The 20136-nt window shown below is 46.0% G+C and overlaps 1 pseudogene; it reads right to left on the bottom strand.

Annotated features, from left to right (window-relative positions):
* LOC144113937 (tubulin beta-4B chain-like) overlaps nt 1-12828 on the bottom strand; it is a 33169-nt pseudogene extending 20341 nt beyond the window's left edge.
* Nucleotides 12829-20136: the final 7308 nt, after the last annotated feature.

Genomic DNA, 20136 nt, shown 5'->3' on the forward strand with positions numbered 1-20136 from the left:
GTGGCGTGCGAGAGAAAAGCATACTTTTTGACGTGCCCATTCAAGCATGTCACAAGGTCGCCAAACTCTGGCAGCGATTCGATAACCAGTTGTTGAACAACATTCCTCTGGTTTTTGTGTTGGAGAAACATTGTGGCATTCTCTGGTTGTAATAGCTTTTTTTGCAATTACCCCGGTGTGCATCACGACAGTGACGACACATGCACTTGGGAATTCCAGCCTGCCTCGATTCAAGCTATAGATACCAAAGAGTGAACATCGGCATCATCATGTTCTGTTGTTTCGCAGTCCATAACAAGCTGCTCTCGGCAGAAATCGCAGTTCAGGGCTTTCATTACAGAATGAGCACAAAAGCACCTACATAGCCAAACACAGGCGCGCGTGAACTCAAACTGTTCAGACCTTCTGTAAACTCAGCAATTTTGAAGGAATGTGCAGCACTGGACAAACAACCGACCTCATCGTCGCTGAAGTCACCGGCGCACATCACAGGAAGCGTGTCTTGGAGGCGAATTCTGCCTTCGCACTCGTGAAGCTGTCGGATGCTGATGTGGTAGTTACCGCCAGCCATTTGTCTGTACTGAAGAAACCTCTTCTCTAGGCCGTCTGTTTGCACTTTTCCGAGTAGCACGTAACTAAAACCGAGCTCATAGACGCAATACTTTGAGAATTCAAGTAGAGCATATGCTGAATGCCACAGAGCATTAAAAGTTTCCTTTGTGGCGTGCAATTGTCGTGTTTATAAAATTTCCATACGTCAAGCCAGATTTTGAAGGCTTTCAAAAAGGATAGCTTGGGGTCATCATTCAACGATGAAATTGGCTCTTCGTATACGTCGCGATAGTGATAGCCCTTGTGTGGCATCTTCACATTAACTACCATCCACCAATGAATAATTATTCTGATGAAGTTGGCAGTTTCTTTCGCACGTGAAAGTACAGGAAAATCGCAGTGCATGTCCAAGGCTTCAGCCACAAAGATGTTGAAAACCTGTAAGGCTAGTTTAACATTTTGCCTTTGTAAATTGCTTGGGTTTAAAGCCTTCGAAGGCAGCCTATAACTGTACTTCAAGAGCTGAGAAGATTCAAGTTTGTGAAGCTTTCTGAGATCCTTGAATGATGCCCACTGTATAATGTCAGGGTGGACGGAATTGTCAGTGAGGTTAAACATAGGAAAATAAAAGTTGGCTTTAGGATTTCTTTAGTTAAGCCAATTATTTCTAGCACACTTTAACAGTTACACAGCGTCAATGATGTAAAACATGGGTCGCGTTGCATCGTCTAGATGTGGGTAAATAATCCTCACCTTATGCGGCATCGTAAAGTCCATAAATGGCTGAGCGTGAATCTCGTCTGCCATTAAAGTAACAGCACTCTCATGAGATTTCAATTTATTAAACCTCTGGCCAATGTATTTAAGAAAATTCTGATCACCTGATTCGTTATCAGGTGATAGGTGGAAAGAGGAGCAGGTGTTTCTAATGGTACTCGGATGCGGCAAAGTCAAACAACCAGAGCCCCTCAAAAACTTGTATGCATGAGGAGATATAGTATGCAGATGCAAGCAAGCACCATTGTTTGAGATGAGTACTGCAGTCGCTCTCAAGCAACAACACTTGTTCCCTCAGGAGTTTAACAGAGTCCTTTCTGTTTTTGCGGACGCTTTCCTTAATCTTTTCCATGAGGTTTACTATCAGGTCAGTAAGGCCATCAGATGAACATTTGTCGTCAGAAATCTGCTGTAGCTTATTTAATATGTCAAGTAGGACATTGATGTCACCGATTTCGTCAGGCACGACAAAATCTCCTAAACGTTTCACTGAGTTGCCGTGTAAACACGCCGTGATACGAAGATATGCGAAAACAGTAACAGAACACTGTAGGACCAGCGCACTCTCATTTGCAATATTCAAGAACATGCTACAGTTTGGGTGATTAATAATAGTCCATTCAACTGGGACACACTTGACGTTTAAGCGCTCCATCATTTCATGCAGAGATGAAAATTTGCACTGCATTTGTTCTTGTCGATAGCAGGCTGCTGACACTTCAATAGCACGAGCAAGGCATTTGCCTCCCGGCGCATTTTTTCGGCATCTGGGGAGCTCCTTGCTGGCACGGCATCTTTCTTTGACAGCTACGAGGGACAGCCAGGGAATTAGGATGGCACTGACCCAAGACGCAGGTGTGGCACTTTTAGAGGGACTTCGAACACCTTTCCTGTCCGGGGATTGGTGTACGATGAGGTATGTTCAAGGCAGGATGCATGGATGTGTAAGGCGCACACCTGTTTTACAATAGCAAAAGTGCGACGCACCACATTAGATAAGATAAACTTTATTTTCCATCAAAAAAAGATGGAGGGAGACGGGGCTAAAAGCTGCAACCGCAGCTTGACTGGTCCCCGCCCCCCTATATGAAAACGATAGGTGGCACTTGACAAACATTTAACAACAAAAAGCATGTCAGAAGAACAGTCGTTTTGACACGACTAAATGAAGAAATGCCTATTGTAACAATACATGGCAACAAAACATGAAAAAAAAAAATAATAAAAAATAATAAAAAATCTCAGGAAGGTACATTGAACATGGTTAATTGAACATGGAATTTGAACATGGTTACCGAAAAAGTGATACATCAGATTTCACGACTAACAACAGAACATCTCTATGAATTATACAATATTAATAGCAGTTATATACAGTTTGCGTTTTATTGAAGAAAAATATTCTTAAGCTGCGTAGAATTCAGCGCTAAAATGTCTACATCTTCAGACAAATAGGAGTTTAAGACCGAAGGAATGCGGTGTTTTAGGGTTTGTGCAGCGTAATTTGTTCTGCAGGAGCCAACTTTCTAGTATTCTGGATTTCTTGTGAAGTGACCTGACGAACTTTTAACGGCTAGTTGTGCTAATTTTGTTAGGATTGTGCTATTTTGCCTCCTTTCTCGAATTAATGCGAGACATAGGTTGTACTTGTACATCTCTTTAATGTGTAATAGGCCCAGCTTGTGGAATAATGGCTGTACATTAGAATCATGGGCAGAGTGTGTAATGACTCTAACTGCCTTACTCTGTAGTTTGCTAAGTTTCTGGATACCGGTCATTGTGGTCGTTCCCCACACGAGTATGCAGTAATTTAAGTAAGACAGAAAAAGAGAGTTGTATAGAAGCATCATGACATTTTTCGGTAGAAAATATTTGTTTCTGTGGAGAATCCCAACTACACTCGCGATTTTTGAGGCTATATATTCTGTGTGCTTGTTCCAGGACATCGTTTCTGTAAAAATAACCCCTAGTGTTTTAAATTCGTCGACAACATCTATCTCCGAACCATTCAACTTAAGTCTTAACTCAGACGGAACTAGTCTTGATTTCGAGCGGAAAACGATCGCTTTTGATTTCAGGCTATTAATTATTAGTCCATTGTGTTTTGCCCAATCACTTACTTTAGCTAACACGGAATTTGCAGTGCTAAACAATTCTGTACATTTATCGGAAGCACAAAAAATGCTAGTGTCATCGGCATAGATGACGAACTTAGTTTGCATATCCACGTTCACAATGTCATTTAAGTATATATTAAATAAAAATGGCCCCAAGATACTTCCTTGCGGGACTCCTGATTTAGTACAAGTCACGCTTGAAGAATAACCATTTAGCTCAACATATTGTACGCGATTTGAGAGGTATGATTTAATTAGCTCAAATGGTAGCCCGCGAACACCGTAATTTTTTAATTTTTCGAGGAGGAGATTTCGGTTGAGGTAGTCAAATGCCTTGGTAAAATCCAGAAATATGCCTACTACATACCTTTTACTATCTATATTGGTTAAAATGTATTCTTTCTGGTCAAGCAAGGCAAGTTGGGTAGATCGAAATTTCCGAAAACCGTACTGGGAATCAGTTATGCTATTCATTTTTTCAAAAAACGTTTCAAAGCGTATTAGAATAAGTTTTTCTAACCCTTTAGAAAACACGGGAAGAATAGAAACTGGGCGATAGTTATTAAGATTGTTATGATCACCTTTCTTGTGTATAGCTCGTACTTTTGCTATTTGCATGTCATTAGGAAAGACTCCAGAGCTTATGCACAAATTAAAAATGTATGACAGGATAGGTGATATAACATCGAGGACATACTTTACGGGCTTGATTTTCACGTCATGGACATCACAACTGGTTGAATTTTTTAGCTGCATCATTGTTAAGTACACTTCATTGGGGGTAATAGGATTCAGGAAAATACTACTAGGATATTCTTTATTGAGGGACTTTGCATGATCATGATTAGGTAATGCTGGTACAGGTAAATTGGCAAAGTGGTCGTTGAATGCATCCGCTAAGGCATGGCCAGATACCGTCGCGCCATTTATCTTTAGCTCGCTAACCGAGCCCGAAATTGATGAACGGCCAAGAACATCATTGAGTTTTCGCCAAGTAGACTTGCAGTCATGCTTGATTGCATTAAAATAGTTTTCAAAATAGGCACTTTTAGCTTTCTTTATTTCTTTATTAAGACAATTTCTATATTGTTTAAATTCTTTCAGCTTAGCCATATCTCGGGTCTGTATAAACCTATAGAACAAGTCATTCTTAGCTCTAATTTTACACCATAGGTGATCGTTTATCCAAGGTTTCCTGATCTTCCTAGACACTCTAATAGTTCGGAAAGGAAAATGTTTTCTGTAAAGCTCATTGAACCTGTCTGTGAATAAGCAGAAGGAAACATTAGGATCATCTGATTCTAGAACGTGTGACCAGTCCTCCTTATTTAGTTCATCCCGAAATTGGTCTAATTGCGCTGGTAAAATTTGCTGGTAGGTAACTACGCGATTTACTTTTTTTCCCTTTTCTAGAGGCTTCACACATATAAAAATAGGAAGATGATCACTGAGATCGCATACAAGGACACCTGATTTAGTTTTATTGGCTGTGTAATTAGTTAAGAATAAGTCAAGCAGTGTTGATGTGCTGGATGTAATTCGTGTTGCAAGGTAAATGGTGTTTCTTATATTTTGTGCTTCAAGCAACAGCTTAAATTCTTTGATACGACCTGAAGTTGTTTCAAGCATGTTTAGGTTGAAATCTCCCCCGCAAACAAGGCCAAGTTCGCAGTCATTAACGTAAGAGAAAAGGGACTCAAGAAAATCGAAGAAAACTGGCAAGTTTCCTTCGGGGGGTCTATATACCACAACAAGAACCATCTTGTTGCAACGTAAAGACAATACCTCAAAATCTGTTGTTGATTCCGTGAAAGCTGTCAGCAATTCGTATTTTATGTCCTTCCTTATCAGCATGGAAACACCGCCTCCTCTGCCGTAACTTCGGTTGAGATTACATGCCTGATATTCCGCCGTACAAAGTGCCTCATCTTCGTGCCGATACCATGTTTCTGTCAACATGAGTATATTAAACTGGGTCTTAATTTGACTGAGAAGAACCTCAAGTGGCGTGCTTTTATTTCGAGCAGATTGCATGTTAGCATGAAATATTTTAAAGGACGAGTGAAAGTCTTTGCCTACAGAAGTGTCAAAGTTATTCAGAGAAACATATTGTGTATCCATGGCAGAATCTGAGGGAAACAAAATAAAAGCACTAACGTGGAACTATCGAGGGCCACTTCTTGCAACTTCAGTTCAGTTCGTTCAAAGCCTGGATGCGCCATGCACGCTCTCCGTCTCTGCGCCGTAGAAAAATCCTAGCATTTCTGTGCCACACATAATGGAAGTCGTGCTCTTTGGCCCATTTCTTCGCTTCAAAAAGTAGTTCCCGTGAGTGCTTTGTCAAGTTCTCTTGTATGTAAACCTGCGATGAGTGGGTGCTTAAGGCACGCCTCTTCTCAAACCATTCTTCTCGTGTGTCTTGTCTGGCGAAGCGGAGTATAATGCCAGGAACCCTACCGGGCTTTGCCGGAAGGCGGTGAATGGCTACAACTTCATGCTTGGCTAACTCTGGAACATCAATTGTCTCAGCGAGAGCGTTGATTTTGTCAAGCAAATTTTCCTGTTCACTCTCTGCGACTCCGTGAATCTCTAGGTTTTGCTTACGGTTCCTCCATTCAAGGTCATTTAGCTGTTCTTGCATAGTTTGCACTCCCACTGTGTCCTGCTGTTCAAGTTTTTCAACCCTAGCCTTAATTTCCTTGATTTCTGTTTCATGACGTGCTGAGTCCACGAGAATCTGGTCGTACTTGTCAGACATTAATTGCACAGCTTGTTCGATGTTTTCGACGGTGCTCTTCAGGCTCAGAAGGGTTGCAAGTTTTTCCTGTATGTCCACAAGAGCTAGACTAATGTGGGACATTTCGTTAGTCTCATCTGCAGCCTCTGAGGAACTAGCTTTCTTCGATGCACCTCGTGATCGCCCTACTCGGCACGTCTGGCATCGCCGTGCCTTTTTTGTCGTTTCCCTCATGCTGTTAAACTGAGCTTCGGCGATACCAGTGCATTTCCCCAAGTGATAGACATAATTGCACTCATTACACTTCAGGTAGGATTCATCCTTGTCTATTTCTGTTGAACATGTCAAACATATCAAATCATCGCCCATGTTTACAGCACAAGTTTCTGGCAGCAACAGAGAACACACAAAGTGAACCGCGCAATCGGTACAAGAAAAAGAAGACTGACCTGTAAAAAGTCACAAAATTGCCTTAGCCGGAGTTGTCAGCGTGTCCCCTGTCGCTGCCAAAATGCCCGCAGATGCGTGCCGTGTCTTCTTTATAGTCCGTGTTGCAGGTGGGCGTGGCTCCCGGCAGGCTTCACCACGGCTATGATAAGGTCATTCCGCTTCGTAATCGATGGTCCTCGGATATGGCTTCGCCGACTGCAGCAGGCCACACAGTGCTACGCGCAGGTCAAGCGCTGCCGATGCCAACTGTAAAAAGTCACAAAATTGCCTTAGCCGGAGTTGTCAGCGTGTCCCCTGTCGCTGCAGTACAATCTAATATCGAGGTAAAGCTTAATTTTTGTCATGGCTCCCTTAAATACTGTCTATTTGTGGCAACAGTAGAGAAAATGACTTCGTACCTTGTTGTTGGCAGTAGGCACAAAATCCTTTCGGGGAATCGCACTGAGCCACTTGTAAAGCTGTTCATCCTTTGGCAAAGGAAACACTTGAACCTTGTTCCCCGTCTTGTAGTTGCTTGAGCACATAGGTACACAATACTTGTTAGGCATGTCGAAGCCTGCATGTCGCAGAACGGGCGCAAGGAAAACAGCACTGAAGCGACCACGAGGCGACTGGCTCGACGAACTAGCTGCATGTAACAAGAGGGGAAAAATGAGCCGGGAGGCGACGGGACGGAAAGGCAGGTATGGAGAACCGGAGGCAGCCGCAGGCAATGGCAATGCCCAGGTAGGACGTTGGGTGCTGACGTCGCTAGAGAGGGCACAGGCCTTGAAAAGTTTAGGAGGCGTTGGCATAGGTGCGTCGCTCGCATGAAGGTGCTTCACCAGCATAGTGTCTCGTCTATAGTTGTCGCTGGAGTATTAATGTAGAAATTGCACTGATTAAATCAAATACAACAAACTAATCACAACGGAAACAACCGGACATGAGCTTCTGACGGCCACAAAGGTAAGGTACCACATGGTGCTACTGCGTCACGGATTGTTTCAACACCGCATCGTTCTAGTCATTTCCAGATCGGTGTCTCACAAGCTCTTATGCTGCTTATTACGTCTTTCATGGCGCCGACAAGAATGACTGACTGCGACAGAATCACGCCAAACAGCTAGCCCACTTGGGCATGTGCCGCACTAGCAGCGTTAAGAAAATCTTTTCGCACGAACACCTGTTCGACTACTCAGTGTTCCCATGCTTGCCTGCAGTGCAAACCTCACTTAAGAACAATGACTATAAGGTTTCGCGTGGCTACAGTGTCTGCAGTATCGTGCTCTGCGGTGAAGAGGCGTTAAGAGACGACGCAACTTACGGCCCGAGAGCTCAACTCCAAAAATTATTTCCTCGCTTTAAAGAAAAATTACCTCGATAAAAACTTCAGAAATGGAAGGCAATAAGCTGTTTTACGTAATCCGCTATTGTTTGTATTTTTACTTGGACACCTCAGGGTGAAATTAACGAGTTTTGGCTCAAAATTCACTTTTTGTAACTAGATTTTTTCCTTCTGCATCCGCAGTTTCATCACCTGTAAAATTTATTATAGGTACTGGACATCTACAGGAACAAAACCGCTATTCCAGAATTTCCGAGAGAAAGTTCATATTTAAAACAAAAAATGACAAAAATGACACATTTTCATACTTTTTCGATTAAAAAAAATATTTATGCCGTGTAAAGCAGCATGCTCCGAATTGTATCGAAAGACAGAATCTGTGCAAATGTCAATGAAAAACTTTTTGGAGTGTTTTCTAAATATTTGCTTATTTAGCAGTGCCTGTTTTCTCATTTTTTCTGAATATTCAATCTTCCCTCACTTCACGAATAAATTTTTTAGGCAAAAATGCTTCAGGCTTTCATTACGCACATTACGATGTTTCCACGAATTTTTTGAACAAATTGGAGATGGTCGAGCGCAACGTCTGGGATGTTTGGCGTGGAATGATCCAGGTGGGACTATGTGAGTATGACGTCAGGGGACGAAAAGGCGGCATAGTTTCGGTTTCGCGAATTCAAGATGGCGGCCATTAAAATTGATTGTGTCCTCCTATACCTTAATTCTCCCCCGTATGACGTCAGGGGACGAAATGGCGGCATAGTTTCGGTTTCTCGAATCTAAGAAGGCGGCCATTAAAATTGGTTGTGCCCTCCCATGTATATTTTGAACCCATTGGAAGGCCAGTTGGAGCGTCCAATTGTAATGCCGGCCCACACAAAACAAATTGTTTGCTTCCAATCGGAAAATATCCCATTATTTACTTGGAACCAATTGCAAGCTTCAAATGGAATAGGAGGGGCATTCCAACTGGAACACTTATAGAAAGGTTAACCGCTGGCTTCCTAATCAAGTGGCAGCTCCAAGTAGGCCGCAGGCGAGCATGCATGACACACAAACCATAGGCATAAACGTTGCGGCAGTTCCTGTCCCTATGGTTTGTCTGTCTGTCTGTGTGTTGCCAGGAAGAAAAAAGGAAAGTGCACAGGCCTGCTCACTGGCTCAAGCCGAGCCACAATCGCTACCACGTGCAGATAGTAGGAGAGTTGAAAGATGGGATAGAAAGACAGGATAGTAAAGACGCGTTGAAGACAAGGCCGATTGCGGAGGTAGTGCAATATACCGGGCCAACCGGTGGCGGAAGTGAAGCAGACTTCAAACTCTCCGCCACATTTCCAAAAATAAGTCCAATTGGATCCGTACCAGATATTCTTGCATGTGGCCCACTTAGAGCTAATATAAACGAAAACGTAGCATATGGACGGGCCCCCCAGTATACTCTGTTAAACCACTTAGAGCTGCCACTCATAAAGAGGATCAGTTCGGCCTGATGCTGCATGCGACGCACATTTTCAGCGCTCGATTTGTGAATTGTGGTTCGTACACGAGCGATGAGGGACGCCGTAGCGGAGGGCTTCGGATTTTAGACCACATGGGATTCCTTAACATACAACGACATCGCACAGCACACGGGCGTTTTTTTTTATTTCGCCTACATCGAAATGCGGCCGCCACGGACGGGATCGAACCCAGGACCTTGGGATCAGGTGTTGAACGCCAAAGCCACTGTAACGGGTCACTTTATTTGTGTTCGTAAATAAAATATTACAGTCGAACCTGGATTATGAAACTCGAAGGGGTTCACGAAATAGTTGATATACCGGTATATCGATAATTCAGTGTAGGAAAAATGGCGATAGGTAAGCTTACCTATGACCTAGAAGCAAGAATACAATGCATCCATTCTTGTGACACGGTGCCTGGCTGACGACGATCTTCTGCCTGGTCAGGTCCGTTGACCGCAACGAGGTGTCCTAGTCCTCCCAGGTTCGGAGAGGCACCAGCCCGGCGGGGGGAGGGGACGCCGGGCATGACGGGAGGATGTGTGCAAGGGTGGCCTTGGGGCGGGAGCACAAGGTGCATATGGGGGTACCGGCTTAAATTTATAGAGATGGGCTGGTGTAAGTAGCGTGTGCGTCTGCAGGGGACGCCAGACTGATTTCTTTGCGGTAGTAAGGGATGGGTGGGGTGGCGGGAGATGAGGGCACTCAGCGCGGGAGTTTGTGGTGAGCTCAGCAAACGAGTGAATACGCTCCTTCGAGAAATCCCCCACGAGGTCCGCCTGTGCCCGACTTCTAGACTCTCGGGCTAAGGAGTCGGCGGCCTCGTTGCTGGGATTTCCCAAGTGCGCAAGCATTCAGATGAGCTCACCGCGTTAGAATAGGTGGGGGGGGGGGGGTGCACCAGGGATTGTGCAGGGTGGTGAACCCTGTTCCTGGCATAGTTTAGAATGGCTGTTTTTGACTCACTGATGATGTAACCGACATTTGTGTATGCCAGAGCAATAGCGGTCTTCTCGGCTCCCTCAGGGGTGGTGCCTGAAGGAAGCTCGAAAGTTAGGCAGGCTATGTGGGGGTTGCGGACAACCGCAGTGGCTCCATGCGCATCGCAGGTGGCATCCACCCAAACGCATCGCCATACCATTTATGTCGCGCTACCTCGCGCGCCTTTCTCCGACCTTGATTACGGTTTGGGTGCATGTTCCTCGGTAATGGTTTGACATGGATCGAAGTGCAGATCTGGGTAGGGAGTGTTCTTAGTGATGTATTGTTTGCGGAGATAGTGATGCAGGCCTATTGCTGATTGAGTATGTGTCGTCCGGCAGCACCTAATCAAAGGTTCTGGGCTTGTATGTGGACCTCTCGAAGTTCTTGTAATGTTATGGACTCCGCGTTCGAGCAGTCTCTTAATTACAGGGAAGCTCACTTGTGGCGTGCACCGTAGCGGTGCCCTAGCGCATGCCATCCGCCTTGTTTGCGGGAGGTGCGGGATTCGACCCCCTGCCGCCGCGTACCCATCGGTCTCTAATGTTCCCCTGGCCTGGTGCTCAGATTCTGTGAGATGAGATGATTGGGAAATTGGTCTTGACCCTACCGCGTGTACGTCACCGCGAACACCCAATAGCCGTTCGAGCGCGCTCCGCACAGGTGCTGGTGGAGTGTCTGCACCGTGGTGTAAGAATATTTTCTTACACCATGGTCTACACTCGATCGCGAAAGCGTTCAACAGCTGCGCTGGTCAAACTCATTAATGAGAAAACAACCGTTGAAGCATTTAATCCAACTCTGTTCTGATGGTCCACCGGTACCGGGCGTGGATATGGGCCACTCTTGGAGAGGGCGGTTGGGGGCGGGGGGGGAGGTCCGTTTGAACCATGCATTTCTTCGACTTTTTTTTGTAAAACTAAATTGAGTTCAGCATGGTTTTCCTGTATAAAATTTCCTCTCGCTTTGAGGATTGGGGGCGAACATCCTCCACCCCCTCCCAATATCAGTGTACGAGAACATGGTGCAACCACCGCGCTTCGTGCCGCACGTCGCGGAGATTTCACCTACGGTTAAATTGATGACCAGCTGCTAATTGTATATAACATGCAACGTCTCCGAGGCTTCTTTAAGTCGTCCTCGTTCGCGTTGGTAGCGCCAGCATACTTGCATTCGTTGTGGCGCTATGGAGCGCTGTCACCATCAGTAGCGGCGCCCTCTTTTTGCCAAGCAACATGAACAGGAGCTTACACGCCTCCAAGTGATAGAAGGAAGGAATTCAGTACTCAGTGATTTAGCGGTTGTATGCGAATACCAGACGATGATCCATGTATTATAATGCCTAAAGCATCATATGGAAGAATAAAACGCGTAACTAAATTTACATGTCTGTAGTCTTTTAATGAAGCTAGATTATAATTTTTTTGCTGTTCGGTGACGAGTGATGGAATAGCGATCGCTCGTGCGCTTTTCCTAACCTCAGTGTATACCATTTCATGGTCCCTTTAAGGTCACAGCCGTCGTGCGCTTGCACTCTGCAGCTGTTTTCGCGCCATTCGTTTGGCAGCAGCGGTGGGTGACGTAAAGTCTCGCATCTTCACGCGCGAGTGCGGTGTTCGATACCACCGTAGTAGGTAGACATCAAGAAAGAAAGAAGCTCGCTGAGGTCACCACATGCGGACGTGGTGAAGCCTTCATATCTGACGGCAGTTTAATAATAATAATAATAATAATAATAATAATAATAATAATAATAATAATAATAATAATAATAATAATAATAATAATAATAATAATAATAATAATAATTGGTTTTTCTGGGGAAAGGAAATGGCGCAGTATCTGTCTCATATATCGTTGGACACGTGAACCGCGCCGTAACGGAAGGGATGAGGGAGGGAGTGAAAGAATAAAGAGGTGCCGTAGTGGAGGGCTCCGGCATAATTTCGACCACCTGGGGATCTTTAACGTGCACTGACATCGCACAGCACACGGGCGGCTTAGCGTTTTTCCTCCACAAAAGTTTGCGTCTCGCTGGTATTGACGCTGTCCTGGCTTAAGACACGTGCCGGCGGCGCGGAAGCTGTCACGACGAATGCTCACCTTCGGGGAGGGCATGACGCTGAAGGTGTTCATGATGCGGTCCGGGTACTCCTCCCGGATCTTCGAGATGAGCAGCGTGCCCATGCCGGAGCCGGTGCCTCCGCCCAGGGAATGGGCCAGCTGGAAGCCCTGCAGGCAGTCGCAGCTCTCGGCCTCCTTGCGCACCACGTCCAGCACGGAGTCCACCAACTCGGCGCCCTCAGTGTAGTGGCCCTTGGCCCAGTTGTTGCCGGCGCCGCTCTGGCCTGCGAAGGTTACCGCGCATATGTACGCCACCTGCATATCCCCGCGCTGCGGGGAGCCGCTGTTTTGAGCCAATAAGCTTTGACCAAAAAGGTAGCCGCTAAGGCGCTTTGCGCTGAAACCTTTCCTGTTTCTACGCGAGTTTTTCTTCAGTCGCATGATAGTGAAGCGGTCTTCAGATCAAATTCGCCGACCTTATAAAATAACTTTTCATATTTCAAGATGGAAACTCGGCGCTCAGGAACGTATGTCAGGCGCATAGGGCAGCAAGCTTCGTGTTGCAATGGTCGCCTCAGTTGCTGTTCACTTGTATTTTGTACGCAGCGAATTTGCCACCGAAAGAGTGGAAACAGCCAAGATCATACAGCCGACTATGAATGCCGATTCTGAGCACAGGTACGAGCAAATCGAGTTACCTTTGTTAACCCTAAGCTGTGGCTGAACCTAACGAACACTACGATGGGCTAAGAGCAGCTGCTGCAAGGAACTTCCGGCTAGGGACGGCTAGAATTAAGCCCGGCTCCCCACGAACCTTTGCGCACACACGTGCAGCTATGACGTTGAGCTGAACTTGATCAGTACATGCTAAAACAGCAACGGAGATATGAAGCTAAAAGAGATGCTTACCGAATATGAAATTGTCGGGCCTGAACAGTTGACCGAGAGGTCCCGATCTGACGGAGTCCATGGTTCCTGGCTCCAAGTCGAGGAGGATGGCACGGGGAACATACTTGCCGCCTGAAAAATACAAACCAGGTTTTTTTTTCTTTACAGCCGTCAGTATTTTACTACCGTTGCGTGAACTGGAACATATCCAGCGAGTCTGCCACGCAGTTTCTAATGCTGAACGCATGCGGAGCAGACGAGCGCCACCGAACAGGGAACTGTGGGGTCGCCACATGGGGCATGTCTGCATGCGCATAAAGGCACATAGACATAATGACGAAAACATTTCGATGCCGCTGCGTTACACGACAGAGCAGAACGTTTTCGAGCGCTCATGCACCATTGGGAGTGCGTTTGTGATGCTATCATCATGATCAGCATTCGCAGCCCCTTTGATAAAACTTACGTTTGCACAGTAGGTATGCTATTAGAACACATACGGTATTCGTCCGTCATGCTCCTCGTCAAAATTTTAAATGAGGAAATAGTATGTGTCGAAAGAAATGTGCCAAAAACACAACTATAATCTGTTAAAACTCAAGAATGTAGCGGCGAATGCTCTTCTTAAAGCCCCTCCAGCCAGTCGCTTCGGTCGGTTTTCATGAGGCAGGGGCTAAGCACGAAAAGGAAAGAGTACGGCGTTTGTACCCGTGCCGTGTGGAGTGCGTTCTTCGTTATTCGGGTTATGAGAGCGGAGTAGTTAAAGGGGGAGTTCAAAAGACGGTGCGGCGTTGCTAGGGCTGAGGACGTGTCCCTTTCCTGCCTAGCTGCTGCTGCAGAGCCAAACGCCTTTAGCTGCAAGGAGTAAATTGGACCACCCAGGGTTCTTTAACATACACTGACATCGCACAGCACATGGGTCTTTTTCATTTCGCATCCAGCGAAACGCGGCCGTCGCGGCTGGAATTGAACCTGCGTCCTCGATTCCAATAGCCGATCGCACGAACCACTGAGCCACCGCGGCGGGGTTTCAAATTCGCCATCATTTACGTTACTCGCTTGCCCAGTATTGCCCCCTCGCGGACGAGAATCTACAGGTGCCGAGAACACGCGCAAGTCAAGCAAGTGCATTTCGTTAATTAGGGCAAGCTAAAGAAAAACAAAAGAAAATTCAGCCAATCGCTGAATGGTACCTGCGCCATCACGTCACCTCTGCCGCAAGAAACGATCAAGAGAAATAAGCTATCGGCATGCCTTTTTGTTTTTGTTCTTTTGGCGCGAAAAACGTTTAAACATGGATAAATGCTTAGAAGAGAACACAAAGTGCGAGACGCCTATCATCTCCAAATTCAGATAAGCATACAATGGTAGAGGTGCGGTCTAGTTGGCTCTTCATATCTTAAAACGGCGAAAAGGACGCGGACAATGACAAAAGTGGACGCATACTGCTGAGTTTGTGTCCACTCCTGTCATTGTCCGCGTCCGTTGCGCTGTTTTCAGATAAGCAGACACACGTATCCAACAAAGGCGGCCGTGCCTGACGGCTGTTGCGTCGCATGCACACATGTTGCGACAGTTCGCAGGTCATGGCGTCCGTGGCCGTAGTGCGCGCGAACAGTGTTACGGTGATCCCTGATACGGCATATAGATTTGCCGTTTAAAATGTCGAGGACGAATTCCGCTGACATTCACAAGTTCCCGCCAAGAAATGAACGAAACCGTACGCGTGCGACCATATTCCGGCCACGGGTGCATCGGCCTAGGAAGTTTTGCAACAGGTGGTACGTTTACATGCACCTCATTTCTTGCACCTCATTTCAGAACTGCCTCCAGTCACATCCAGTCCAATTTTAACAAAGTTGGCTGCGAGTAATCCAAATAAAAGGGATCGGACTCCTGGTGGAAGGAAGTCAGAAATGAAACAAATATTTACGAAAAAAACCGAGATGAGGACGTCCCCAAAAAGTGCACTCATTGGTTTCGCGAAATCGGAGTTCCTGTTCAAAAATCGCAGTGAGGGCCTGGTAGCATACAGCATATGCCCCGTATACACAGGACGTACTGGGTTCGAATGTCAGCACCGCCGGTGATTCAACAGTTTTTTAATGGTCACAAAAGCATCTTTCGACCAGATGCTCGGCTTCTTCAGGCCGCCACCGGGTTTCTGATAATACCGTCACTTCGAGGGGTAAATCAATTACTGCACGTTTTTTGGCAGCTATGGGCAGCTGCAGCTCGTTCCACGCATTTCCTATTGGTTGTATATTTCTACAACCTCTGGCGAGCGGTGAGGATCCTACTGTTGCGGCGTTCCCCAACACTGCAGATCATCACCTCTGCAGATAATTCGTGCCCCGCGGTCCAGAACGACACCTCGGAAATTTCCCAAAACTAACATTGGCGCCAAACACCATACGGAACTTCTGTGTACTGGCGAGGGCCCACATCGTCAGCGCAGGCGAGAACACGAACCGCGTTTGCTCGTTTTTACGGCCGCGATGGGCATCTAGCCCTATGCGTGCCCACGAATAGCCGTGCGAGTGGCTCCGGAACTCCCGACGGAGGCTGCAGAGGAAAATTGAAACCATATGCGCGAAGGCAATGCCCTGGCTCGCTCTTGTGCGAGAGGGTCGCGCGGCGTCACGAGAAGGTGATTTTCACGGCTACCGGAAGTGGGCCCGTGACGTCGTGGCTGCCGTGGCTCCAGCGAATGAGAGTGTGTGGTGACCTGGCGACGTCATGGTACAGTGACGTCTTTGTTCCACGATTTTAGTTCCAAAATTGCTCACTGCGAGTACACCAATCGGCCCGCGAATTTTGAAAAACACGGTTTTTAAAAGTTCATAATAAATTGCTGGCTCAGTTCTGAAGACTCATACTTGGCGTGAATGCTTCTTTGCATCATTTCTAAGCATTGAAAACATTTACAAGTTACTTTTTATTCATTGCATAGTCCCTTTAATGCCTTCATACAATATCAGGCGACTGGGTAGCGAGGTGGATCTACAATAAACGTTTTTCCTAGAACTCTCGTCCGGGAAACTTTTGTTCCCAGTAGTAAACTGGTAACCAAAAAGTTAACTTTAGTAAGTAAAAAATTACAGTGATATTTTTTGCAGCTAGCGCATGCTAACATGGAGTGTTGGACCAGGCTTGTGGCGTGCGAGAAAAAAGCATACTTTATGACGTGCCCATTCAAGCATGTCACAAGGTCGCCAAACTCTGGCAGCGATTCGATAACCAGTTGTTGAACAACATTCCTCTGGTTTTTGTGTTGGAGAAACATTGTGGCATTCTCTGGTTGTAATAGCTTTTTTTACAATTACCCCGGTGTGCATCACGACAGTGACGACACATGCACTTGGGAATTCCAGCCTGCCTCGATTCAAGCTAGATATCAAAGAGTGAACATCGGCATCATCATGTTCTGTTATTTCGCAGTCCATAACAAGCTGCTCTCGGCAGAAATCGCAGTTCAGGGCTTTCATTAGAGAATGAGCACAAAAGCACCTACATAGCCAAACACAGGCGCGCGTGAACTCAAACTGTTCAGACCTTCTGTAAACTCAGCAATTTTGAAGGAATGTGCAGCACTTGACAAACAACCGACCTCATCGTCGCTGAAGTCACCGGCGCACATCACAGGAAGCGTGTCTTGGAGGCGAATTCTGCCTTCGCACTCGTGAAGCTGTCGGATGTTGATGTGGTAGTTACCGCCAGCCATTTGTCTGTACTGAAGAAACCTCTTCTCTAGGCCGTCTGTTTGCACTTTTCCGAGTAGCACGTACTTAAAACCGAGCTCATAGACGCAATTTTTTGAGAATTCAAGTAGAGCATATGCTGAATGCCACAGAGCATTAAAAGTTTCCTTTGTGGCGTGCAATTGTCGTGTTTATAAAATTTCCATACGTCAAGCCAGATTTTGAAGGCTTTCAAAAAGGATAGCTTGGGGTCATCATTCAACGATGAAATTGGCTCTTCGTATACGTCGCGATAGTGATAGCCCTTGTGTGGCATCTTCACATTAACTACCATCCACCAATGAATAATTATTCTGATGAAGTTGGCAGTTTCTTTCGCACGTGAAAGTACAGGAAAATCGCAGTGCATGTCCAAGACTTCAGCCACAAAGATGTTGAAAACCTGTAAGGCTAGTTTAACATTTTGCCTTTGTAAATTGCTTGGGTTTAAAGCCTTCGAAGGCAGCCTATAACTGTACTTCAAGAGCTGAGAAGATTCAAGTTTGTGAAGCTTCCTGAGATCCTTGAATGATGCCCACTGTATAATGTCAGGGTGGACGGAATTGTCAGTGAGGTTAAACATAGGAAAATAAAAGTTGGCTTTAGGATTTCTTTAGTTAAGCCAATAATTTCTAGCACACTTTAACAGTTACACAGCGTCAATGATGTAAAGCATGGGTCGCGTTGCATCGTCTGGATGTGGGTAAATAATCCTCACCTTATGCGGCATCGTAAACATGCTTAAAGCCTTCATATTGATTGAATTATTATCTGTTACTACATCTAAAACTTTAAAACCAATTCTTTCCAGCCCAAGGATTACCTTCTTTAAGACAGCGTGAAGTGACTCCGCATTTAACGTTCACACGGGGAGAATGTGTACAACATCTCGAAACGGGCTTGGCATACTTTGCACCATGAACATGTGCAGTAGTTGCAGCTTCATCTGAGTTCCCTGCTGCCCCTGCAATCTTTCCTCCTTTATAGTCCATAAATGGCTGAGCGTGAATCTCGTCTGCCATTAAAGTAACAGCACTCTCATGCGATTTCAATTTATTAAACCTCTGGCCAATGTATTTAAGAAAATTCTGATCACTTATTCGTTATCAGGTGATAGGTGGAAAGAGGAGCAGATGTTTCTAATGGTACTCGGATGCGGCAAAGTCAAACAACCAGAGCCCCTCAAAAACTTGTATGCATGAGGAGATATAGAATGCAGATGCAAGCAAGCACCATTGTTTGAGATGAGTACTGCAGTCACTCTCAAGCAACAACACTTGTTCCCTCAGAAGTTTAACAGAGTCCTATCTGTTTTTGCGGACGCTTTCCTTAATCTTTTCCATGAGGTTTACTATCAGGTCAGTAAGGCCATCAGATGAACCTTTGTCGTCAGAAATCTGCTGTAGCTTATTTAATATGTCAAGTAGGACATTGATGTCACCGATTTCGTCAGGCACGACAAAATCTCCTAAACGTTTCACTGAGTTGCCGTGAAAACACGCCGTGATACGAAGATATGCGAAAACAGTAACAGAACACTGTAGGACCAGCGCACTCTCATTTGCAATATTCAAGAACATGCTACAGTTTGGGTGATTAATAATAGTCCATTCAACTGGGACACACTTGACGTTTAAGCGCTCCATCATTTCATGCAGAGATGAAAATTTGCACTGCATTTGTTCTTGTCGATGGCAGGCTGCTGACACTTCAATAGCACGAGCAAGACATTTGCCTCCCGGCGCATTCTTTCGGCATCTGGGGAGCTCCTTGCTGGCACGGCATCTTTCTTTGACAGGTACGAGGGACAGCCACGGAATTAGGATGGCACTGACCCAAGACGCAGGTGTGGCACTTTTAGAGGGACTTCGAACACCTGTCCTGTCCGGGGATCGGTGTACGATGAGGTATGTTCAAGGCAGGATGCATGAAAGTGTAAGGCGCACACCTGTTTTACAATAGCAAAAGTGCGACGCACCACATTACCAATGCAGTACAATCTAATATCGAGGTAAAGCTTAATTTTTGTCATGGCTCCCCTAAATACTGTTCATTTGTGGCAACAGTAGAGAAAATGACTTCGTACCTTGTTGTTGGCAGTAGGCACAAAATCCTTTCGGGGAATCGCACTGGGCCACTTGTAAAGCTGTTCATCCTTTGGCAAAGGAAACACTTGAACCTTGTTCCCCGTCTTGTAGTTGCTTGAGCACATAGGTACACAATACTTGTTAGGCATGTCGCAGAACGGGCGCAAGGAAAACAACAATGAAGCGACCACGAGGCGACTGGCTCGACGAACTAGCTGCGTGTAACAAGAGGGGAAAAATGAGCCGGGAGGCGACGGGACGGAAAGGCCGGTATGGAGAACCGGAGGCAGCCGCAGGCAATGGCAATGCCCAGGTAGGACGGTGGGTGCTGACGTCGCTAGAGAGGGCACAGGCCTTGAAAAGTTTATAAGGCGTTGGCATAGGTGCGTCGCTCGCATGAAGGTGCTTCACCAGCATAGTGTCTCGTCTATAGTTGTCGCTGGAGTAATAATGTAGAAATTGCACTGATTAAATCAAATACAACAAACTAATCACAACGGAAACAACCGGACATGAGCTTCTGACGGCCACAAAGGTCAGGTACCACATGGTGCTACTGCGTCACGGATTGTTTCAACACCGCATCGTTCTAGTCATTTCCAGATCGGTGTCTCACAAGCTCTTATGCTGCTGATTACGTCTTTCATGGCGCCGACAAGAATGACTGACTGCGACAGAATCACGCCAAACAGCTAGCCCACTTGGGCATGTGCCGCACTAGCAGCGTTAAGAAAATCTTTTCGCACGAACACCTGTTCGACTACTCAGTGTTCCCATGCTTGCCTGCAGTGCAAACCTCACTTAAGAACAAGGACTATAAGGTTTCGCGTGGCTACAGTGTCTGCAGTATCGTGCTCTGCGGTGAAGAGGCGTTAAGAGACGACGCAACTTACGGCCCGAGAGCTCAACTTCAA

The sequence above is a fragment of the Amblyomma americanum genome, chromosome 1, assembly GCF_052857255.1.
Source record: "Amblyomma americanum isolate KBUSLIRL-KWMA chromosome 1, ASM5285725v1, whole genome shotgun sequence".
NCBI lineage: Eukaryota > Metazoa > Arthropoda > Arachnida > Ixodida > Ixodidae > Amblyomma > Amblyomma americanum.